General features: G+C 38.5%; 1 long non-coding RNA gene across 2 annotated transcripts in view; it reads left to right on the forward strand.

Annotated features, from left to right (window-relative positions):
- Positions 1–25,148, forward strand: part of LOC126298588 (uncharacterized) — an 856,921-nt gene that overhangs the window by 263,557 nt on the left and 568,216 nt on the right. The window lies entirely within an intron of this gene.

Genomic DNA, 25,148 nt, shown 5'->3' on the forward strand with positions numbered 1-25,148 from the left:
GAGCCACTGTGTTTTTTATGTGCCGGAATGTGTCTGTTGTGCTTCCTATGTGCTTTCGGCCAGATCAAAGCCCTCGCAGATCAGGTGTCTGCAGGTCATGCACAACCAGCTGGTGTTTCCACACCACCACATCCTCACCAGCATACTCATGAATGTCACTGAGTCAAAGACCAAACCACTATACATTGGAATCACTGCACCTTTACATGCAAACTTCCCCATCTTGCCTACCATGTAACCAACCAAATGCCAGAAGCATTCATGAGTGAGTACATACAGTTATCAAAGTGCTTCAAATTGCTTGTAGAAAGTGTTTCCCGTGTTTTCTTATAGAAATAGTGTCTGATATGGGTGTCTGTCCACACACAATGTTAATTGGGTGACCACCAGCACCATTTTAGCTGTTGGCTCCCAATTACTTGTCTGTCACTACCTATGGTGTCTGTCCTTCACAATGGCACCTAGGATTGCACTGCACCTTCAGCTGGAAACTCACCATTGCAGTTATCACAGAACCAGCACTTGGTGCTGATTTCTTAGCATGTTTTCAGCTGCTCCCTAACACTCCCGGCTCTCAACTCACTGACAACGACTCCGGTCACTTAACTGTTGGGTTCTGCCATGTTGTACAACATTTTGTACTGCATTACCAGGATCATTTCAACCATTTTCCAGCCATCACACTCTCATGTGGAGCATCAAGAAAAGAATGACACAGCACAGTACATGCACCACACTTGGTCCTCCAGTTTTCAATAGACCATGATGCTTCACACTGGAGCAATTTGTTTCTGCTTAAGCTGAATTTGAGTTTCCACTTTTGACTGGTATCATTCACCATACTGAAGATAAGGTGGATAGATCACGTAACTAATGAGGAGGTATTGAATAGGATTGGGGAGAAGAGAAGTTTGTGGCACAACTTGACTAGAAGAAGGGATCGGTTGGTAGGACATGTTTTGAGGCATCAAGGGATCACAAATTTAGCATTGGAGGGCAGCGTGGAGGGTAAAAATCGTAGAGGGAGACCGAGAGATGAGTACACTAAGCAGATTCAGAAGGATGTAGGTTGCAGTAGGTACTGGGAGATGAAGCAGCTTGCACAGGATAGAGTAGCATGGAGAGCTGCATCAAACCAGTCTCAGGACTGAAGACAACAACAACAACAACATTCACCATTTGAACAGATCCTTTAGTGAAGATCGCATAAGGAGGTCCCGGACAGCTTATAGCACTGTTGCCAGCTTTCAGCTGTGAAGTTTTAACAGTTGCAGGTGAAAACAGTAGCTGTCTACTGAGGTGTTGCCACAGAGATGTTTATAAAAGTGCATTACTTTATTGGTTGAGGTAGGCCTGTGAAGCTGCTGCACCTAGCCATTGCAGCTGTCAGAGATCAACTTACAGCAACTCGACTATAGTCTTCTCCTCTCCAGTTCATCCTGAAAAGTAATACATCCTGACAATGCATGCAGCTTCCCAGACATATATCCTCTTCCAGGAGTTTGCTACTTCAACCATGACCTTAGCAGCAATTCAGTGTTACCCATGCATACACCAGTCACCATGGAAGACATCCCAAAGATGTCCATCAGCACACTGCTTGGCATCTTTGAATCACTTTAGATGCCATTTTATCTCCATAATGCTGCCAAATATTACACTGATTCATCAATAGTGCTTCATTCCCTGTTGCTTCCTTTATCTCAACATCATAGTAGTGTTTTCTTCTTCAACACAGCTACACTGAATCACTGATTTCTGAGATGGTTATGCATATTAGAATGATATCTCACCTTAGCAACAATATCCTCAGCAAATAGCAGTTTGGGGTTAAGAAATGTTGCTCTACTGTTAATGCCCTTTACATGCCGACTCATCCAATGTAGTCCGGGGACGTAATTTTGACTGGGGAAAATCACTTTTTGGGATTCCGGAGGCTCAGGTCCACTAGTGTTACTCATGTGTGTGTACAATCTTCTGTCTAATATGCAGCATGCAGAATTAGTTTCTTTTGCAGATGACACTACTATTGCAGGGTTTGTACACCCTGGGATAGTCAGGAAAAACCTAGGAAATTTTTAGACTTCCAGATATATTTCATTTTCTTAGGTTTCATTTAAATATTTGTAATTTTAGCTAGTAATAACATTTTACTCTATCATAGAATCTTACTTTAGCCCACTATTGCAGAATAATTTTGCTGCAAGAGAATAAAACCAAAATAAAAGTGTTGTTGCAAAGTAAATTTGCCCTTTAACAATGACAAAGACTGTGCACACTCAGGAATGTGCCAACTGTAAATTGTGTCAAAGACTATGCAATACCAATTGTGACCTTTTTTTGATGAGTGTGACATCACAACTGCTTACATTTTTAATAGGTTGAGGGAGAAAGTTGCGAATAGTAGTGTGTGAAGTTTTAATTTGAAAGTAATTTCCTTTTATGCAATATGAATTATGTTATGTGTGAGAATCTGCAATGAATTTCTTGAATAAAGAATTATTAAACTCTCATTCAAAACTTAACAATAAAGATCCGCCATTTATGCTGTTTTTTATTATTTTACTGCCACATTTTGTTTGCTGTCCCTTAAAGTGTAACACAAGCTACTAAAGACTAAGTTTCAAGGTTAGCTTTCTGTATTTATTTTAGTTCTTTCATATAGTACAAATTGAGCAGTAACTATGGCAAAAAGTATAACTACCCTTTAAAAAAATGTGCAAAGCGAGTTCTTCTAAAAGTCCATATGCAATTTGCTTTTCTATTGTAAAGTCAAAATGTTTGATGAAATGTTCTGTGCACAGCAACAAAATTTATAATAATCCTTGACAGAAATATTCAGTGCTGCAATTTAAGCTGTATTCTTTGGATCCTGCCTAATCACATCTTTGGAAAAAGAAACAGCAAACTATTTTTGTTAGCCAATATTATATGTAAAAGCTTGGCTCTTTCTTGTAGCTATGCTGTATGTAAAATAATTTAACTTAACTCTTTAAGTATTCCTATTTGTGTGTTTGCACTAATTAAGAATGATGCTGCTATTGTCTGACTATGTCACATGTCCTAATCAATGAATATCTGGTGTCTTTGGCTAGCGAGATCATGCGGCATGAACTATGATTGGCGGATAAAAGCACATTGCCGTCCCTATTTCAGTGCTTCAGAAGTTACCATGCCATATTTGGTGGAGTTCCTGATTATATTTCTGTAAAGTGAAAATATTCAGTGTAAATGTTGCTGCATATCAAAGGTATTTCAGAAATCATTGTTTTTTGCTGGAATCATTTTCTAAAGTGCCAGCAATTTCTATATGGTGTATGAAACCTTCACCATTCAAAGGACATGCAATTTACAGCTCCGAGGGAACATATATTGTCACTTAATGCGAAAAAAATGTACTTTCACTGGGGGTATAGTATATTTTCACCCTGGAAAAAGTGTATTTTTAACTGGGAAAATCCTAGGATTTGTTTATTTATTTATTTGTTCTTATCCGTGATTACACCCTGTTTTGTAATCAATGCAAGCACACATACAGAAACAGAAGAAATGGTAAACAATGTTCTTAAAAGTTCCATTGACTTGTTTTTGTGAAAGCACTCAGTCATTCAGTTCTGCACATCCAAGGGTACTATACTAATGACAAGTGTAACACATACTCCGAAAAACATAAATAGGGTAACAATTGTCCATATTGACAAGAATATCGCGAAATTCCTGAAACAAATTAGTTTAGCCACTGTTGTAATTAGAATAAATTTTATAATCATAATTATCAACACCAAAATTGATAATAATAATGATTAAATCTTCATGTTTAAAGTGCATAAACTAATTCTTAATAGATCCCTTAAAAAATTTTAGACATGAATATTGGAAAAGTATTTTCCAGGAGAGTTATGTCATTCCCTGTAGAAAATGAGTTTTTATTTAAATCACTTGCTATGCTCAGCAAATGTCTGTCAAATACTAATAATAATAAGGATATCAAGTAAAACGAAATGGGAATTATATCAAAGTGCTAGACGTAATCACAATCAAGCTACAGTAGCCCATTACAAACACTAATGTAAGGTGTTTAAAAATGTTATTAGGAATTCAAAGAGTATGTGGTACACAAACAGAATAGCAAGTTCACATGATAAAATTAAAACCGTATGGTTAGTTGTGAAGGAAGTGCTGGCTCACAAGCACAAGGTGAATGATATAGAGTCAGTTTGTAGTAAAAATATATCTGATACTGATAAGTCATATACAGGGTGGTCTATTGATATCTCACGAAATAAGCATCAAATATAAAAACTATAAAGAAGGAAACTCATCTAGCTTCAAGGGGGAAGCCAGATGTCGCTATGGTTGGCCTGATAGATGGTGCTGCCATAGGTCAAACGGATATCAACTGCATTTTTAAAATAGGAAACTCCATCTTTTATTACATATTCGTGCAGTACATAGAGAAATATGAATGTTTTAGTTGAATTACTTTTTTCGCTTTGTGATAGATGGCACTGTAATAGTCACAAACATGTAAGTATGTGGTATCATGTAACATTCCTCCAGTGTAGATGGTATTTGCTTCATGATACATTACACGTGTTGAAATGGACCGTTTATCAATTGCAGAAATGGTCGATATCGTGTTTATGTATGGCTATTGTGATCAAAATGCCCAAAGGGCGTGTGCTATGTATGCTGCTCAGTATCATGGATGACATCATCCAAGTGTCTGGACCATTCACTGGATAGTTACATTATTTAAGGAAACAGGAATTGTTCAACCACAACCTGCAACAAATGATGATGCCCAATGCTCACATCTGTAGCAGACAAATTGTGTGAGAGTCGGGAATCTCAAATACATTGGTGTTGAGAATGCTACATCTACATTGATTGCACCCATACCATATTTCTATGCACCAGGAATTGCATGGCAACAACTTTGAATCTCATGTACAGTTCTGCCACAGGGCACAAGAGAAATTACGGGCCGATGACAGATTTTTTGCATGCATTCTGTTTAGCGACGAATTGTCATTCACCAACAGCTGTGATGTAAACCGGCATAATATGCATTATTGGGCAACAGGAAATCCACGATGGCTCTGACAAGTGGAACATCAGCAAACTTGTTGAGTTAATGTGTGGTGCAGCATTATGGGAGGAAGGATAATTGGCCCCAATTTTATCAATGGTAATCTCAGTGGTGCAAAATATGCTGATTTCCTACGTAATGTTCTACCAATGTTACTACAAGATGTTTCACTGCATGACAGAATGGTGATGTACTTCCTACATGATGCATGTCAGGCACGTAGCTCACATGCGGGTGAAGCAGTATTGATAACCATATTTCATGACATGTGGATTGTTCGTTGAAGCACCATATCATGGCCTGCACGTTCACTGGATCTTACATTCCCAGATATTTGCTATCGTCATCTACCAACAACGCCTGACAACATGAGTCAACACATTGTCAATGCATGTGCAAACTACTCGCTGCTGAGATGAATGTCGTTACGCATGTTGACAAATTCATTGAGGTTGATGAACATCATTTTGAGCATTTATTGCATTAATGTGGTATTTACAGGTAATCATGCTGTAACAGCATGCGTTCTCAGAAATGATGAGTTCACAAAGGTACATATATCACATTGGAACAACAAAACCAAAATGTTCAAATGTACTTATGTTCTGTATTTTAATTTAAAAAACCTATCTGTTACCAACTGTTCATCTAAAATTCTTAGCCATATGTTGTGACTATTACAGCACCATCTATCACAGAGCGAAAAAAGTGCTTCAGCTAAAACATTCATATTTCTGTATGTACTACACAAATATGTAATAAAAAATGGGGGTTCCTATTTAAAAAGTCGCAGTTGATATCCGTTTGACCTATGGCAGCGGCATCTAGTGGCCAACCATAGTGCCATCTGGATTCCACCTTCAAGCCAGATGAGTTTTATTCTTTGTAGTTTTTTTGTTTGACGCTTATTTTGTGAGATATTTACCCCGGTCACGAACAATAGACGACCCTGTATATGTACGGAATTTAACTGTCATTTTCTGAACATTACTTGTCATTTAATGAAAACCTAGTTTTCACAGGGAATGGTGTAACTCTCTTGGAAAATACTTTTCCAATATTGATTTCTGAAACACTTCTCTGTGATACCGACAAGTGGGAGATTGAATCAATAATTAAATCTCTGCAAGTTTCCTGTTTAGAATGTGCTAATGGTATGCAAATGTCAAAGAGCATGAGAAATTGTTTAAGATAACCATTATACAGTCATTAGGCCATAATTGTTCACAACTGGTTTGTAAAACATTCTAGATAACTTGAGCAAATGATTTGGCCGCACAAATTGTAAAACATGAGTCCCATCAAAATTTATGGAGTGTGACAGAGTGGTCAATTTGTGCACAAAATCCTGCTTTGGCAAACTTCCTCATTTACGGATGGCTATAGAGGCAGTAATGGCTCAGTATTTCTAGAGTGCACTTCCAGTGACTTGTTAAGTCCAGGCCATTTTGAGTTGGTGCACTACGGCAGGCCAAAGGGCATTCAACACAATATTAGAAGGTATCCCATGACTTTTGACACCTCAATGCATGAGGATATTGAAAATGCATTTCTTGTCAGATTGTGGCCCAATTGTGTGCCAGTATTACTACAGAATAGGGTTTTTACTCAGAGCTTTTCTCTTTCCAAAATGGGAGCTTGCACCAGTGTTTTGAAAAAGAACTTAGTAAGGAATGCTACTGGGGTCAACGAATTTCTCACTCGTAAAGGCAACCGAGTCTGCTGAAAATGGAGAGAAACATATCACTGTGTCAGAAACTAGTTGGAATGAATTTATGTTTGTATTGGGTTCTATGGATGTAGCTGTAGGAGAGATTAAGTCGCAACCAGGACCCAGAGGTTATTACTCACGGAGTCCTAGTACCGGCAATGGCTGTAGTAGACGACAACTGCATGTACCATAAGCTGGTGTCCTCCACAGGATACCAAACTGAACAGTTATCAGAAACACAGCAAAGGAGATGGTCGTGGGATTCCTTGCAGTACAAATTGAATGAACTGTGAAAAGAGATAGAATTCTGATTGTGTGTTTAATAATAATATGTATTGCAGTAACAAACAACTGAATACACCGTCAGATTATGACTGGGGGTCCAGTGATTACCAAAATTATTGATTACAGCAGCCATACAACTGTACAACACCTGGAAACAATCTCCAACCACCTTGAGCCGCAGTGAGTTAGACATGAAGTAAGCTCCATTATATTCATTATATTATAGCTACCAATGTAATGTAGCAACTCTGCACTGATATGAATTAAAACAACCAGGAATACCCATTGTTACCACAATCAGTAATTTGGGCCAGTATTGAGGATGTTTGAGTAACTATTGTTCTAGACACATGAGCATTTGGCAGTGAGATGTCAAGCAGTTCTTTCAATAAAGTATTCACAAAAACCAAGTTGCATGTCAGTCCTGTACAGAACTGCAAGACAACTGGAGCCATTGAAATGTGATCCAGAAATATTAGAATAATAGGATTGCTAGTAAAACTATTGCAGTACCATGCACCATTCTACTAGTCAAAGGCTTATTGTTGACTGCCTTATCAGCCATGAGTTTGTCAGTGTGGACACAAGATCAACTTCTCTCTGGGTAAGGTTTCCTTTCTAACAGTAAATGAGCTTAAGTTGTGCTGGTGTGGAAAGACAGTACCCACAGTCAGTATTGATCAAATTCATTGTAAAGGGACATTGCATGACAAGAAATTTTCTGAGCCTTTGAATAAAGAACTTGAAGTCATGTCACAAATACAACAGAAAGTAGAAGAGCCAGAGAGCCTCACTGGCATTCAGAGACACCAATAGTTAAACCTCTTCAATCAATATGGGGAAGTATTTGAAAAAAATGCCTGGAATAATACAAAGGAAATACATATCACCTTGATGAATTTCCACACAAAGCCTTGTACAACACAAAGCCTTATCCCATGGTCTCAGTGAAAAGCACTAGATAAAGAAATTAGAAGGATGTTTCGAGAAGTTAATAGTTCATAAGGACGTATTGTCACCATCTACAGATGCTGGGGATTGACTACATAAAACTGTTTCGATGACATAGTGAACCATTTGTCTCTGTTGTCAAGACTCTACACTACAGCAGAGCTACTGTTTTGCAGGAAGGCAAAGAATGAATGAATGTGTGGACCAGATTTCACAGTTTCCAAATGATGAAGATAAGTGAGAAGCAAAGGTTCAGAAAGCTTTGACCAGCTTGACAGACAAAGCATTTGGAAGAAAGCACAATTGTGACAAGACAATTATAAAAATACTAAGGTATCAAGTGAACAAGAAATTATCATAAAGAAACCATCCACCTCTTGAACAAAATGTACAAAAAGTGGCAGCTTTTGCGTATGGGACCTTTTGTGATTTTAAGGATTCCAAATCCTGGTGGATAATTATTAGGGTACCAAAGTAATCAGCAAATAAAAGGACTTTGTCCTCATCAAGATTTATGAAAATATTATTCTTGGTGGAATTAGTGTGCATAATTTTAGGAACACAAGTCAATAAGAATTTTTATGTATTTTTGTCTGTAGTACATAAGTATTATCCTGTGATGTATGTAGGAAGAATTATTCTCATCTGCCAGTCTTAAGATCACATTTTCCTACATCTATGTCTTCGTACATGGTTAGACTAGAATTCACAGAGGGTTTATCAAACCACATTCAAGTTATTTCTCTACTGTTCCACTCTCCAACAACACACATGTAACATGAACACTTACGTATTTTCATATGAGCTCTGATTTCTCTTAATTTATTGTGATGATCATTCCTCCCTATGTAGGTGGGCAGAAACAAAATATTTTCACACTCTGAGGAGAAGATTAATTATTGAAATTGCGTGAGAAGATCATGCCGCAATTGGAAAGGCCTTTGTTTTAATGACTGACACTCTAATTCACATATCATTTCCCATGGCACTCTCTCCTCTATATTGTGATAATACAAAATGTACTCCCCTCCTTTGTACTTGTTCCATGTCCGCCCTCAGATCGATATGATGCATATCCCACACTGCACACCAGTATACCTCAAGAAGGAGGGAAAATGTAGTATAAGCAGTTTCTGTAGCAGACTTGTTGATTATTCTAAGTGTTCCACAAATAAATGAAAGTCTTTGGGCCATGGGGGATAGCCATGTGGTCTGATGTTACTTACCACAGTTTGCACAGCAACCCCTGTCAGAGTTTCGATCCTCCCTCAGGAATGGGTGTGTGTTGTCCTTAGTGTAAGTTAGTTTAAGTTATACTAAGTAGTGTGTAAGCAGTTTGGTCCCATAACCATTTAGCATATATCGACCAGCTGTGTGATCATTCCAATTTAAGCTGTTGGTTACAGTAATCCCTAAGTATTTAGTTAAATTGACAGCCTTTAGATCTGTGTGAGTTGTCATTCAACAGAAGTGTAGCAGATTCCTTTTAGTACTAATGTTGGTGACTTCACACTTTTCACTGTTTATAGTCAGATGCCTCTTTCAGCACCATGCAGGTATTTTGTCTAAATAATTTAGCAATAAGTTTTGATCATCTGATGACCTTGCAGGACATTAAATGACAACATCATCTGCAAACAATATAAGAGACCTTTTGAGATCATCTCCTAAATCTTTTATGTAGATCAGAAACACCAGAGGGCATATAACATTTCCTCAGTGATAGACAGACATTACTTGTAGTTTACTTGATGATTTTCCATCAATTACCATGAACTTGACCTTTCTGACAGGAAAGTATGAATCCAGTTACATAACTGATATGAATACTCGATAGGCACAAAATTTGATTAGAAGTTGTGTGTGAGTAATGGTGTCAAAAGCCTTATGGAAATCTAAAAACATAAAGCAAAATAATGAATGCAACAAGCAACTCTAATATGGAATACATTTGAATGATGATAATTATTGGTTTAGAAGGTGGTCTAGCTTGTGTTTAAAGCTGCACCAAGCTTGGTACAGGAGGGATTTGTCATAGAGGTTGGTGTGATGTGGTCTGCAGTATTAAGTTTGATCTTTCTTCAGAGCCACATACTGAGTTTCTGAATATTGGTCTTGGCGTGTTGTTTAATATATTTTCCATTGACTAAGATCGAGCTACTTGCTCCACACATCAGCTCGTTGAACAGAATTCCTGAGGATTCAGGTTGGTATTGTTCAATTATTTTTTATGGAACTGTTATGAGAGAGATTTATCTAAATATGTGGAACAACAAACATAAAGAGAAAATGTTGTTGATTTTTCAATGCTAAAATGAGCATGCGAGTACAGTTTATGAAGAAGGGTGTACAGTAATAGTGCATGAACTGATTCAAATGACAGCTGATAGCTCATAATTGAAGCTTGATGATTGGCCACTGAAGCAAAGCTAGTCTGTATTTTGTGAAATGTACCATGGACATCCTTTTACTGTGTTATATGGGCATTAACCAATTGGCCAGTGAATTTCAAGTTCCAAGTGATGGTGTAATGGCAACCTAAGGAAAATTTGCTGTTACATAATAGTCGATTGTGTAATTACAGCTCTCCCAAATCCAATCTCATACAGTGCACGGAAAAGACTAAATCTGATATTGAACCATGTGTGCTCTGATTTCCCTAATTCTATTACAACAATCATTTCTCCCTACATAGGTCAGCATCGAAAAAATATTTTCATGATTGGAGCAGAAAATTGTTGATTGAAGATTCTGCTGTAGTAAAAAATGGGTTTGTTTTAATGATGTCCACCCTAAATCCTTTATCATTGCAGTGACATCCTCTCCCCTATTTCACAATAATACAAAGCGTGCTGCCCTTCTTTGAACTTCCTTCATGCACTCCAGCACTATCTAGTAAGGTTCCCATAACACACTGCAGTATTCTAAAAGAGGATGGAGAAGTGTAGTGTAGATAGTCTCTTCAGTAGATCTGTTACTTTTTGTAAGTGCCCTTCTAATAAAATGCACTCTTTAGTTAGCCTTTCTCACAACTTTTTCCCAGTGTTCCTTCCAATTTAAGTTGTTCATAATTGTATTTCCTAGGTATTTAGCTGAATTTACAGACTTTAGATTTGACTGATTTATCATGTAACTGAAGTTTAATGGCTTCTTTTTAGCACTCATGTGGATGACCTCACACTTTTGTTATTTAATGTAAATTGCCAATTTTTCTACCATATTCTAAATCATTCTGCAATTTTTTTTAATCTTCTTATGACTTTACTAGTCGATAAATGACAGAATCATCTGCAAACAACCTAAAACAGCTGCTCACATTGTCTCCTAAATTGTTTATGTAGATATGGAACAGCAAAGGGCCTACAACACCACCTTGGGGAATGCCAGAAATCACATCTGTTTAACTCAATGATTTTCCATCAGTTACTATCAACTGGGACCTCTCTGACAGGAAATCACAAATACAGTCACAAAACTGTGGTGATATTCCATAATCGTGCAATTTCTCTACAAGATGCTTGTGTGGTACAATGTCAAAAGCCTTCTGTAAATCTAGAGACATAGAATCTATTTGAAACCCAATTCAATAGCACTCAGCAATTTATGCGAGTAAAGAACTAATTGTGTTTCACAAGTACGATGTTTTCGAAATCTGTGTTGACTGAGCGTCAATAAACTATTTTCTTTGAGGTAATTGATAATTTTGAACACAATATATGTTCCAAAATCCTGCTGCATGTCGATGTTAATGATGTGGGCCTGTAATTTAGTGGATTACTCCTACTACCTATCTTGAACATTGGTGTGGCCTGTGCAGCTTTCCAGTCTTTGTGTACAGATTTTCATCAAGCAAATAGTTGTATATGATTGCTAAGTATGGAGCTAAAGTACCAACAAACTCTGAAATGAACCTAACTGGTGTACAGTGTGGACTGGAAGACTTGCTTTTGTTAAGTGATTTATGGTGCTTCACTACTCTGAGGATATCTTTTTCTATGTTACTCAGGTTGGCAGCTGTTCTTGATTCAAATTCTGGAACCTACTTCATCTTCTGTGGTGAAGGAATTTTGGAAGGCTGTGTTTAGTAACTATGCTTTGGCAGCACTGTCATCTATTGTATTTCCATTGCTATTGCACAGAGGAGGCATTAACTTTGTGTTGCTGCTAGCATACATAACATACAACCAGAAACTCTTTGGATTTTCTGCCAGGTTTCAAGACAAAATTTCATTGTGGAAACTACTATATGCATCTTGCATTGAAGTCCATGCAAAATTTCAAGCTTCTTTAAAAAATCGTGAGTGTTGGAGATTTTGCATCCATTTGAATTTGGCATCTTGTCTTCATTGTTTCTGCAACAGTGTTGTGATGCATTGTGTTTACCAAGGAGAATCAGCTCCATCTTTTGTTAATTTATTTAGCATAAATCTCTCAATTGTTGCCAATATAATTTCTTTGAATTCAAGCCACATCTGGTCTGCACTTAAATTTTTAATTTTGAAAGACTGGAGATTGTCTCTCAGAAAGGTGTCAAGTTAATTTTTATCTGCTTTTGTGGATAGGTATATTTTTTGTTTTTTTTGTGGAGAATTTGTAAGTTACAATATTTGGTCTTGCTGTGTTTGCTAATCGCTGTATCTGTTTTGATGATTGTTATTAGTTCAGTATTATTTGTTGCTAAGAGGTCCAGTTCATTGTTTCTGTTTTTGTTGAAATATTGGTGTGGTACCCAGACCTCCACACAAGAAACTTTTGCAAAAAGCATGGACTGAAAAGTTTTATGTATCCTAGATGATAAGTATTTGTACATCAAAGCATGCCATGCAAACCAACTGTCCAAAACAACGTACAGAATGCGATTTCTAAAAGTAACATATGTAGACTATTATGATAACAGACGTATCAACTCCAAATATTACAATATTACAAAATATTAAATTTGTGGTTGTTATGTACATCTTACAATATCAAACAGTGAATACTCCAGTATGGAATAATGACAATATTATGAAAGAGATTCATTGCTGCACACGAAATAGAGGAGATGTTGAGTTGCAGGCAAACACAATAGAAAGACTGCTAAGCACATAAACTGTTAACTGAAAGACCTTCCTTCTGAAGATGATAATACACACACACACACACACACACACACACACACACACACACACATTCTCACTATCATGACTCACACACACGAGACCACTGTCTCTGGCCACCGAGGTCAGACTGTGAGCAACTGGGCCTGGTGGGACAAGAAATGTGGCTGGTAAGGGTAAGGAGGAAGTTGGGACAGGAGGGGAAGGAATAGCAGGGTAGAGGTGGGGATCATAAAGAACTGGTTCTGGGACCATACAGGATCAGGGTGGGGAGAGTGTAGGCAGCTGGGTATGGTCAGAAGTTAGACACATTCTGGGAGGGGGGGATATTGGAAAAGGGTAAGAGGGAAAGAGACTGTAGGTGCACTAGTGGAATAGAAGGCTGTGTATTGCTTGAGTGGGAGCAGAGAAGGGGATGGGTGAAGGGCAGTGACTATTGATGGTTGAGTCCAAGAGAGTGTAGGAATATAGGATATATTGCAGGGAGAGGTCCCATCTGGGGAATTTAGAAAACTGGTGATGGTAGGAAGGTTCCTGATGACACATGCTGTGAAGCAGTCTTTGAAGTGAAGAACATTGTGTTCCTCAGAAAGATCATTGATTGGGTGGTCCAACTGTATCTTGACCAAAATTATTCAGTGGTCATTCATGTGGACAGAGAGCTTGTTGGTTGTCATGCCCATGTGGAGCAAAGCACAGCTGTTGCAGCTTGCCATTAAGATCACATGACTGCTTTCATAGCTAGTCCAGCTTTTGATAGGATAAATAATGTTTGTGACTGGACTGGAGTAGATGGAGGTGGGAGGATATGTACGACAGGACTTTCATGCAGGTCTATTAGATGGAAATGAATTTTGAGGCAAGGGGTTGGGAGCAGGGGTGGAGTAGGGATGGACAAGGATATTGTGTAGGTTCAGTGGATGGTGGAACACTACCATTGGAGGGGAAAAGGATAGTGGATAGGACACTCCTCATTACAAGCCACAACTAGAGGTACTTGAAACCCTGATGTAGCATCTGATTCAGTTGTTCCTTTCCTGGTTGGTTGGTTCTGAGTTATGAGGGAAATGCTCCTTTCAGGCCAGATGGTGGGACTTTGGGTGGTGGTGGTTGACTTGAGAGATAAGGCACGGAAGTTCTGTTTCAGTACAGTTTTGGTCTGTGAAGGCTTCAGTTAGACCCTTGGTGTATTTTGAGAGGGACTGCTTGTCACTATGGATGTGATAAGCCGCAGGTGACTAGGCTAGGTAGAAGGACTTGTTAGTATGGAATAGGTAGGAGCTGTCAAAGTGGACATGTTGCTGGTGGTTGGTAGGTTACATAGGGATGGAGTTACTGATGTCAACATAGAGGAAGGTGACTTGTTGGTTTGAGGAGAACCCAGTGAAGCAAATGGGGGAGAAGGCTTTGTGGTTTTTGGGGAATTTGGTTAGGGTGTCATCACCCTCAAACCAGATTACGAAGATGTCATCAGTGAATCTGAACCGGGTCAGGGGTTTGGGATTTTGGGTGGTTAGCAAGGATTCCTCTAGATGGCCTATGAATAGGTTGGCACAGGATGGTGAATTGTGGGTGCCCATTGCCGTACTTTAAAATTGTTTTTTGGTGATTCTTTCAAAGGTAAAGTAATGATGGGTTAGGATATAGTCAGTTGTGGTGACCAGAAAAGAGGTTGTAGGTCTGGAATCCATTGGATGTCAGGAAAGGCAGTGTTCAATAATGACAAAGCAAAAGGTATTAGGGGTCTTAGGATTAAGTAAGTGACATCAATAGTAATGCGCAGAGCATTGTGTAGTAAAGAAACAGGTACTGTGGAGAGTTGGTGGAGGATATTGTTGGTGTCTTCTATATATAAGGGAAGGTTGCAGGTAATAGGCAGAAGGTGTTGGTCTATGAAAACAGAGACTCTCTCAGTGGGGGCACAGCATCTGGCCACAATGGATGGTAGGGTGTATTGAATTTATGAAGCATTTAGAAGGTAGGGGAATGTGGAGTGGTAAGTGTGGGGAAGGAAAGAGAGAGAGTGTGTGGGGCGGGGAGGGGGGGGGGGGGCTCAGAGGAGAGCTTCTGGGATGTGCGTAAGGATTTGAAGAGAGACTAGAAATCATGTTTGGTTCAATGGGGCCACTATGACAGGGTTTGTTGATGGATGAATCTTACTGCTGGCGGACACATAAAAAGTTATTATTGTGGTTCAGAACAACAGTGGGGGAGCCTTCATCAGCAGGTAGGATTGTAACATCAGAACACACAGTCTTTTATTCCTCATGTTTTTATTTGTTTCCTTGTCTGCTCCAGCCTCCCCTCCCCCACTCCACTCTCCATCTAACCTTCAGAATGCAACTAGGTGCCCTACACTCTCCACATCACATCCATGTATGCTGCCAAAAGCAACACTTGACCATCCCCCAGCCCTACCCTGCTATGCTCCCCCCCCCCCCCCCCCCCTCCTCATCCTATTCCTAGCCCACACCACCCAGATTGTTACTCCCTTCATGCACAGTTGATCACAGGCTGTCCTCCCAGGGAGAGAGAGTGGTGAGGTGTGACAGTTGTGTGTGCATGTTTGTATGCATGCATGCGTGTGTGTGTGTGTGTGTGTGTGTATGTTTGTGGGCGTAGGTGCAAACATGTGTGTGTGTGTGTGTGTGTGTGTGTGTGTGTGTGTGTGTGTGTGTGTGTGTGTGTGTCTGCGAGCAACCATGCATTTGTGTTGTTGACTTCAGGAAAAGGCCTTTTGACTCCAAAGCTTACTTTTCTAGAAGTTTTTTTGTTGTTCCTGTCTATGATGCAACATCTCTACTATATGATGAGTAGCAGTCTGTCTGTTACATAGTACTGTCATTGTGATTGCATAAATTCTTTATTGTTAACCAAGATGTATCTAACTTCGCCCGATTACTCCATGGTTTCAAATGGCTCTGAGGTCATCATCCCCTAGAACTTAGAACTGCTTAAACCTAACTAACCTAAGGACATCACACACATCCATGCCTGAGGCAGGATTTGAACCTGTGACCGTGGCTATTGTGCCATTCAAGACTGAAGCACCTAAAAGTGCTCGGCCACACCGGCCAGCTCCATGGTTTCCCGTTTGAGCATTAGCCCAAATGGGGAACTTCATAACAAATCTAATCCATGGTAGCAGTAGCTGCTAATGATTAGAAAAAAAGTCCTAAGTGCCTAATCTTTGTCCTTGGAACTTTTGAGTAGCATGTCTATACAAATTGCCGATAATGAACAGTATCTAATTAACAAGCTGCCCATGAGGTCTTTAGCAGTCAACAATATAAACTGAATAACATGAATCCATATCAGCATGTAATTTTAATTGATTTGTCATTCTGTATGAACAAGTTGGAAATGTTTCACAGTGAAGTAAATGATTTCAAATGGAAATGGATGCACACAATTATCTCCTCCCAATTTCAGTACAATCAAGTGACTGACTTTAAATGATGAATTTATCAGGAGTTTCTTGACCCATCTTCACCATCTTGCTCCTTACACCAGGAATACTTTGGGAAATTATTTTTCCAGGTCTGAATAGCTTATTTGCTCTTCAATTTTTTTTTCTTTTGCTCTGAGAGATTGGAGGTCCCAGTTTTTCTGTCTGAAACATTGGAATTTGCACTTTTTATGTTCTCTAGTCTCACACACAAACTTCTTTTATGCCATGGCACTGGGACAAATGAAAGAATTTGTTGTTGATTGTTGATCATCTTGTGAGATAGACAAAAAAGTTTTTTCTTATAATACTACATGAATGGAGCTGTAATCATACTAACCTGTCCAGATTGTGGATGATATTAATATTATACACAATAACTCTAAGCAAAGGAATGAGATTACTGAATTTTCTCAGAAATAAAAATCATGGTGAGATTGTTGTTTTGATGACTTTTTATTACCATTATCATGAGCAATCTTCATAAGTATATGCAGTTTGTGTCTTACAGGGATCATTGGAAATATGATCAGCAGTTTCGATCAAGCTCTGTTTGGAACCATATTCATTTAGCTTCTTAAAATAAAATACAATGGCTACTGACCATTAGGCAATGATAATGTTTAGTCTTGAACAATTCAAAGCCTCCCCTCCCCTTCAATCCATAATTCTGTAGAGCTCTAATTTACATAAGATTAAAATCCTGACATTTTATGTACAAGCCTTCGAAAAATTCCTAACATTCAGCATTGCTTTACAATCTTTACTTAGGTCCCTACTACATGACCCTACAGGAGTATGTAAGCAAGAGTCTGTGCCAGTTGTGTGACACCTCTATATACTGCATCTGCCATCAAGATGCCATCCCTCTGATACAAGCTGAGCTACAGTTGATCCCTTAAAACTTTGGACTCCTCACAAGGACTAAGAACTCAATCAATAGCATTTCTTAACCAACTGAAAATGCACACCTCCACCTTTTACCTTCTTCCTAAGATCCATAAACCCAGTCACCCTGATCATCCCAATGTTGCTGGCTACAAAGCACCCTCCAAAGGTGTATCTACCTTAGTTGATCAACACTTGCAACCAATAGTATGAAGACTTTGCTCCTATATTAAAGACACCAATCAATTCCTAGATCACCTAATATCTATCTATGCCTGTCCCATTGTGCCACACATTCTGCTTGTTGCCATTGATTCCACCTCCTTTAATACAAACAAGTGTATGGTCTGTCTGCTGCTGAACATTTCCTCAACCAGCAGTAGCCACCAGAAAGATCGTGGGAGGCGCACATCGGCACAGCGCATCATGGACGGTAGTTGCCACAAGTACCGTGTTACTGTACCTATGATGCCCTTCCTACTCATCTTAAGCAGCTTTAACCTTACACCAACTGGACTCACATTCGGGAGGACGACAGCTCAATCCCGCATGTGACCATTCTGATTTAGTTTTTTCCGTGATTTCCCTAAATGGCTCCAGGCAAATGCTGGGATGGTTCCTTTGAAAGGGCACGGCCGAGTTCCTTCCCCGTCTTTCCATAATTCAATGAGACCGATGACCTCGCTGTCTGGTCTCCTCCACCAAACATACCAACCCCCAACACTTACACCAACTACTTTACCTTAGAGGGGCAGATATATAAACAGATCAGCAGCATGGTCATGGGAACCAGGATTGCTCTTCCTATGCCACCCTTTTCATGTGTTTCTTGGAGGCTTTCCTGGTGTCCCCATGCCTTCAGCCATTGGTTTGGTTTAGATACAGTGATGATATCTCTACAATATGGACTCATACTGAGGCTGGCCCCTTAAAATTTTTCCCAATGATATGTCACACAGTCCTATTTTGAATGCAATGCCTCTTTCCTTGATATTGTCCTTATCCTCACTGAGGGTCAGCTACACACTTCTGTTCAAACTAAGAGGACCTAGACATCACTTTTGTACACATTAGGGGACCGAAACATCATGGATGTTTTTTACACTAGTATTTTTAATGATAATAAGACAAATTTTTAATAATAATTGAAATGAAACTCTAACCAAATAATTAGTATATTGTGACCTGTGTGTGACAAAAATTTGAACACTGCTGCATTCAAAATAGTGTGAAAATTGATTTTTCCCTTACATATTGAATTATGTGTGATTTTTATTCTAAGCATACTGTACTTCCACACTATTGGAATTTAAAGGTCACAACATATTTTGTTCATCAGAACATATTTTGTTCGTTTAAGAATGGAACAGGAATATTCACAAATTTCTTGTTCTATGTATCTAAAAAAATGTTATTTAGGAATTTGCTTTTTTCTTCTAATAATTTATGAACATGTGGCATGTTCCAGCTGAAAATATTTCATATATTGTTGAATATTCTTGTTCTCTCTATCAATTAAACTCCATACAAACAGGTCAATTCATAGGTGTGACTGGATGCAGATATGATAGACTTGTGGTCAGCAGGCCACTCTCCCCATCGTCTTCAATTTTTGTGAATGGAGCCAACACTTCATAGTCAAGTAACTCATAAACTGGACTCACATGATTTTGTAGCTTTAACATTGGATGAGGCAATGGTACTTAAGTATGCAAAAATATTGACCATGAGAAACTGAAAGTCAAGATTTGCATGCAATTTTGTTCTCAATAAATAAATGACAAAACACCCCAGCTCCATATCCTGCTGATTCTGAGCGTCCTTTTAATCTTCTTTAATTTTCTGTCTTTCCTTTGTTACTCTTGCCTCTTCACCTTCACTGTGTACCATAACAGTTTATGGCATGGGTTGTGAATTTGTATGTTTTTGTTCTTTTGCTTCACATCTATCATACCCTCACCATAAAGTATTAGGCCTAACCCCACTTAACTGCAACCTAACAATTTCTTCAGTTTTAATGTGATTTCAACAACATAAGTGGTAGATTGCCATAAAATTTATGACTGCAATTAAACTTATTAACTTTTGACATTTTAAGATGAAAAATTATTTGAAAAACACCTAAAACAGTCACAACAACTAATTTACAACATAATTGTGTGCATAAAGCACAAGTAAGCTGAAGTAAACCACTTGTACTGACAAAAGCATCGATTGCAATAAATCCCTGCTCACAGTACAATGTTTGTGCCAAAATTAAGTAATGAGACATTTTAGCCAAGGTTTTGTGTTTTTCATCTCAGAGTAACACTTGCAACCTATGGCCTCAATTATTTGCTGGATGTATTTCAATCTCTGTCTTCCTCTACAGTTTTTACCCTCTGCAGCTCCCTGTAGTACCATGGAAATTATTCCTTGAGATTTTAACTTATATCCTGTCAACCTGTCACTACTTTTCAGTCTGTGTTTTCCATATACCTCTTCCCTCACTAATTCTGCAGAGAACCTTACCATTTTGTACCTCATCAGTCTATGTTATTTCCAACACTCTCCTGTAGCACCACATCTCAAATGTTTCAATTCTGTTCTGTTCTGGTTTTCCCACAGTTCGTGTTTCACTACCAGACAATGCTGTGCTCCAAATGTACATTATCAGATATACACCACCTTTCTTACCTCTGTCTTCACAAGATGTTATTGCAGCACCAACTCGTTTCAAAAGCAGATTTTCTGGGTCATGACATCCAATCATGGTACTGCTAGTCCCTCCCAAAAAATGTTAGGAAAACGCCTGTTGTCATTCAGTATTTCCTTGTCTAGAAAGTATTAGCTTTCTTTTCTTTTTAAATTGTGCATGATGTATTGTCTGTAATTTCTGTATTGCATATTGCCTTATCGTCCAACTTTAACCTCTCAGATTTTCAAATCTCATCTGGTGCAGTCCTCAACAATCCATCTTCCCTTCTTATCCCATCCAGTAAGTCTCCTTTGACCTAGTGTTCCTCTTCCGAACTCTCCATATTTCGTAAACCTCACTAGTTTTTTTTTCCATTCACACTTCTTCCTTCCCCTTCACCTCTTCTGGCAACTGAAAGAGCCACAGGTTCCAAAAGTTTGCACATTTCTGTATGTTTTCATGCGTAGTCTCCTGCCACCATTTGGTGGATAGAATTTTTAAATATCCAATGACATTGCATTTTCAAAATTTTATTATTTTCATTGATATTTTATTTAAGTAATTTGTGACTAAAGCGCGGCCAACATTTTACACATTGTTTTTCATTTCCTCATAAAGATTCTAATATAAAGAAAGAATTTCATACTCAAAATTATCAACATTATTAATAAAAAAAGTAAATTTGATTATTTAAAATGCAACTAAAGTCGAATGCAGCTGAATTTTTCATTTATATGTGTATTCACTTCTGACCATGTCTGGTTGGTCATGTGCATTATAAATTCACACCATTTTTGATACAGAATATCTTCTTCAGTAGCTAAACACTTTTGTTTCTTTCTTTTTATCTGACTGCAGATCTTCACATCCATCCAGTTGTAGCTCAACAACTAGAATAATCTTCATATTATTGTTTCCCATCTATATTTTAAAGTGTTTTTGTTTTGGTTGTAGCAGCGTTTGACATTCCAGCAAAAGTCATTGTTCTTATATTGTGCCTCCTCTTTCCAAGTTGTTCTCGTACCCCCCTCCCACCACTTGCAGCTCCACAACCCCTCCAACAACCACACACACACAACACATGCACACACACACACACACACACACACACACACACACACACACACACACACACATACAAACACACACACACAATGTGTTCCAAGCAGGAGACTATTCTGCCATCAGATACTGATTAACATAACAGGAACCCATATTTTGAATATAAATGGCAGCCTCTTTTATGCAGGGAAAATAAATTTCAGTGGTATTTTGTTATCTTCCACGATTTTGGAGCCTGTCTTTAACATTGTATTCTTGTATGTGAAGGTTCATCATTCTTCTTTATGTATGGAAATCTTCTATCATGATTTTCATGTAATTTCAGAGACTGGTATTTTAATTCTGTAATGTGTAAAAAATGTGTAAGTGAGTTGTGGGGTAAGGTTGCATTCTGTTGCTCTGTCAGTGTCCAGGTGAGTTGTTTGAAGTGTGTTCATTGGATAGTATTGATCTTGTATATCAGCAACATCTTTCTTCATGTAAGGTTTTCTTTCTTGGTTCTGTGAGTTGTTTGAGTGAGTAGTGTGTAAAATGATTGTTGTCAAGTTTTTGGTGCTTGGTTGTACAGTGCTTTTGTGCTTGTGTCCACATCTGCTTGTGAGAGATTGTTTGTTGTATAGAGTGGCTTTTTTTTCTCCATGAGAAAAAAATGTTCCTTCTTCATCCCTCATGTAATATTATGCGTAATCAGTTTAACCTGTGCAGTGTCATAATTGATAAAAGTGTTTTAATATAAATATAGGTTGACAGTTGTATGAGTTTGTATGGAGGTTATGTGATATAGGTTAATATGCCATTTCTAATCTGTTCATTGAGTTCTTGACGATTCCTTTGATCTATAGTTGTATTTTCTGCAGCATAGTAATTGCTGAGTGGTTAATAGCATGTAGCACTGTAGTAGACAACATCATATATGACATCCACAATGACAATTTTTTGGTGCTCTTAGTAATAACAAAATTAGAACACACATTTTAAGATTTATTAGTATTTTTGTTTCCTTTTCCATGAATACAACAATATATACTGAAGAACCAAAGAAATTGGTAAAAAATCAGATGCAGAAAATTACCAGCCAATTTCACTGATGTTGATTTGTTGTAGAAGCATGACATTGCTTGACTCTGAGAAACTCATCTGCAGAAACCAACACAGTTTTAGGAAAAAGCGGTCATGTGAGACACAGCTGGCCCTCTTTTTGCATGATATACAACAGGCTCTAGATACTGGCTCCCAGATGGATGCCATACTTCTTCAACTCAGTTCCACACTGTCACTTGCTCCAGAAAGCGCGTACTATTGTCTATCTGATGACATATGCAGACGGATAGAAAGTTTTCTAACAGACAGAGAGCAGTATGTCGTACTGAATGGGGTGATTTCAACAGAAACAAACGTAACTTCAGGTGTGCCCCAGCGCAGGATAATAGGTCCACTGCTTTTTACGATTTACATAAATGATCTGGTTGATGGTATTGACAACGGCATTAGACTGTTTACTGATGATGCTGTAGTCTAGAGGGAAGTAGTATCACATGAAAGTTGTGAACAAATCAATGATAATTTGCAGAAAATAAATGCATTGTGTAATGACTGGCAGTTTTCTCTCAATATCAGTAAGCATAACCTACTGCGCATAACAAAGTAAAAATCCCCATTGATCCGCAGTTACAAAATAAATGCCCAGGCTTTGGAAGTGGTAACATACATCAAGTATCTGGGTGTGACTACTCAAAATTATCTCAACTGGAATGATCAGATTGCAAAAGTAACCAGCAAAGTGAACCCGAGATTGCTTTTTATTGGTAGAATCCTGAAGCAATGCAGTCCTTCAACAAGGGAAATTGCTTACAATATGTTAGTTCATCCAGTCTAAGAGTATTGTTCGTCTGTATGGGACCCTTACCAGTTGGGTCTGACTCAAGAGATTGAGAAAGTCCAAAGAAGAGCAGCAATATTCGTGACTGGTACATTTAGCCATCGCGAGAGGGTTTCAAATGTGATTGAAAGTCTGAAGTGGGACACGCTTGCAGATAGACGATGCACTAAATGGAAGGGGCTGCTCACTAAATTCCAAAATCTGATCTTCGACAAGGATGTAGAGCTTATATTATTACCAACAACTTTCAAATCGCACAATGATCTCCATTCAAAGATAAGGGAAATTAGAGCTCATACTGACGCGTTCAGACAGTAGCTTTTCCGATGTGCAATTTGCAAGTGGAACAGAGCGGGGGGAATATGAATGTGACGTGAATTGTGCCCTCTGACACACACCGCTTGGTGGCTAGCAGAGTATATATGTAGATGTAGATTCAAATACAGGTATTTGTAAAAAGGCAGAATACGGTTCTGCAGTTGGCAATGCCTATATAAGAAAACAAGTGTCTAGTGCAGTTATTAGATCAGTTACTGTTGCTACAATGGTAGCTTATTAAGATTTAAATGAGTTTGAATGTGATGTTATAATTGGTTCACAATCGATTAGACACACCACCTCTGAGGGAGTGATGTAGTGGGATTTTCCTGTATAACCATTTCACGAGTCTACCGTGAATATCAGGAATCTGGTAAAACATCAAATTTCTGACACTGCTGCAACCAGAAAAAGATCCTGCAAGAATAGGGCCAATGATGACTGAAGAGAATAATTCAACATGACAGAAGTGCAACCCTTCTGCAAATTGCTGCAGATTTCAATACTTGGCCATCAACAAGTGTCACTGCGTGGACCATAGTGCTTTCAGAGCCAAAGGCCCACTTGTGTACCCTTGATGACTGCACCACACAAAGCTTTACACTTTGCCTGGGCCCATCAATGACATTGGACTATTGATGACTGGAAACACGTTGCCAGGTCAAACACATCTCCTTGCAAATTGTATCAAGCAGATGGACGTGTACAGGTATGGAGACAGCCTCATGAATCCATGGACCACTTCATACTCTTATGGATTTATGGACAGCCCTGCAGGATTCAGGGAGTCAGTTCAGTTACTTCCAGCTGTACTTCGGCCATAGGTCAGTCTGTACCATGTGATGCGGAACTTCACAACATTAGGTGGGTGTACCGGTTTCTTTGGCTCTTCAGTGAATATGCAACAAATATGTGTCCTTTGCATTTATTCTGTTATGATATCTCAGTGTCCAATAATTTATACCATCCACGAATGTAGCATTTAGTGAGTTATATAAATCACCAGTTGCTTATAGCAAGTTTACTTACATTTCTGTCATTTATTACATGCTGCAACTCCCAGTTTTCATGAATCTGAAGTTGTACCCATGTCTATCCATGTGGAAAAAAAACTCATTGGCAGTTGGTTTCAGCACCAAATATGTATTAATTTTAACATGTAGCTAATGGCTTTGTAGCTCTCAAGGACCATCCCATATCCTACATTCCATTTCTTTCATGTCAGTGTACTCATGTGTAGCTGAAAGCATGTTTGTGTTGTACTAGGGTCTTTGTTTGCGAAGTGTCATCTTCCCTGTTTCCATATGGAAATCTTCTTTCTTGATTCATCATGTGATTTGAGGGGATTGGTATTTTTGATTCTGTATTGTGTAACAAGTTTCTGATTGAACTATGTGATAAGGTTGCATCATGTTGATTTATTAGTGTCCAATTGAGCTGTTTGATGTATTCCATTTGAATAGCAGCTCTCTTGCATGAGGCTTGAATGAGAAAGTAATGCCTCCACATTTGGATTTGGATGGGAATATGTTAATAAATCAGACTCAGAAATAATCCTTAACATGATGTCCCCATAGATGGTCTTTCATTATCGAGAACAGATAGATGTCAGATGGCACTAAATCTGGACTGTATGGAGGATGCCATACGGTGGTGAGATTCAGTCTCTGAAGTTCTACTGTGGTGGCACATGTGGAGTGTGGTTTGGCATTGTCATGCTGTAGGAAAACATTTCCCT

Source organism: Schistocerca gregaria, chromosome X (assembly GCF_023897955.1).
Source record: "Schistocerca gregaria isolate iqSchGreg1 chromosome X, iqSchGreg1.2, whole genome shotgun sequence".
NCBI lineage: Eukaryota > Metazoa > Arthropoda > Insecta > Orthoptera > Acrididae > Schistocerca > Schistocerca gregaria.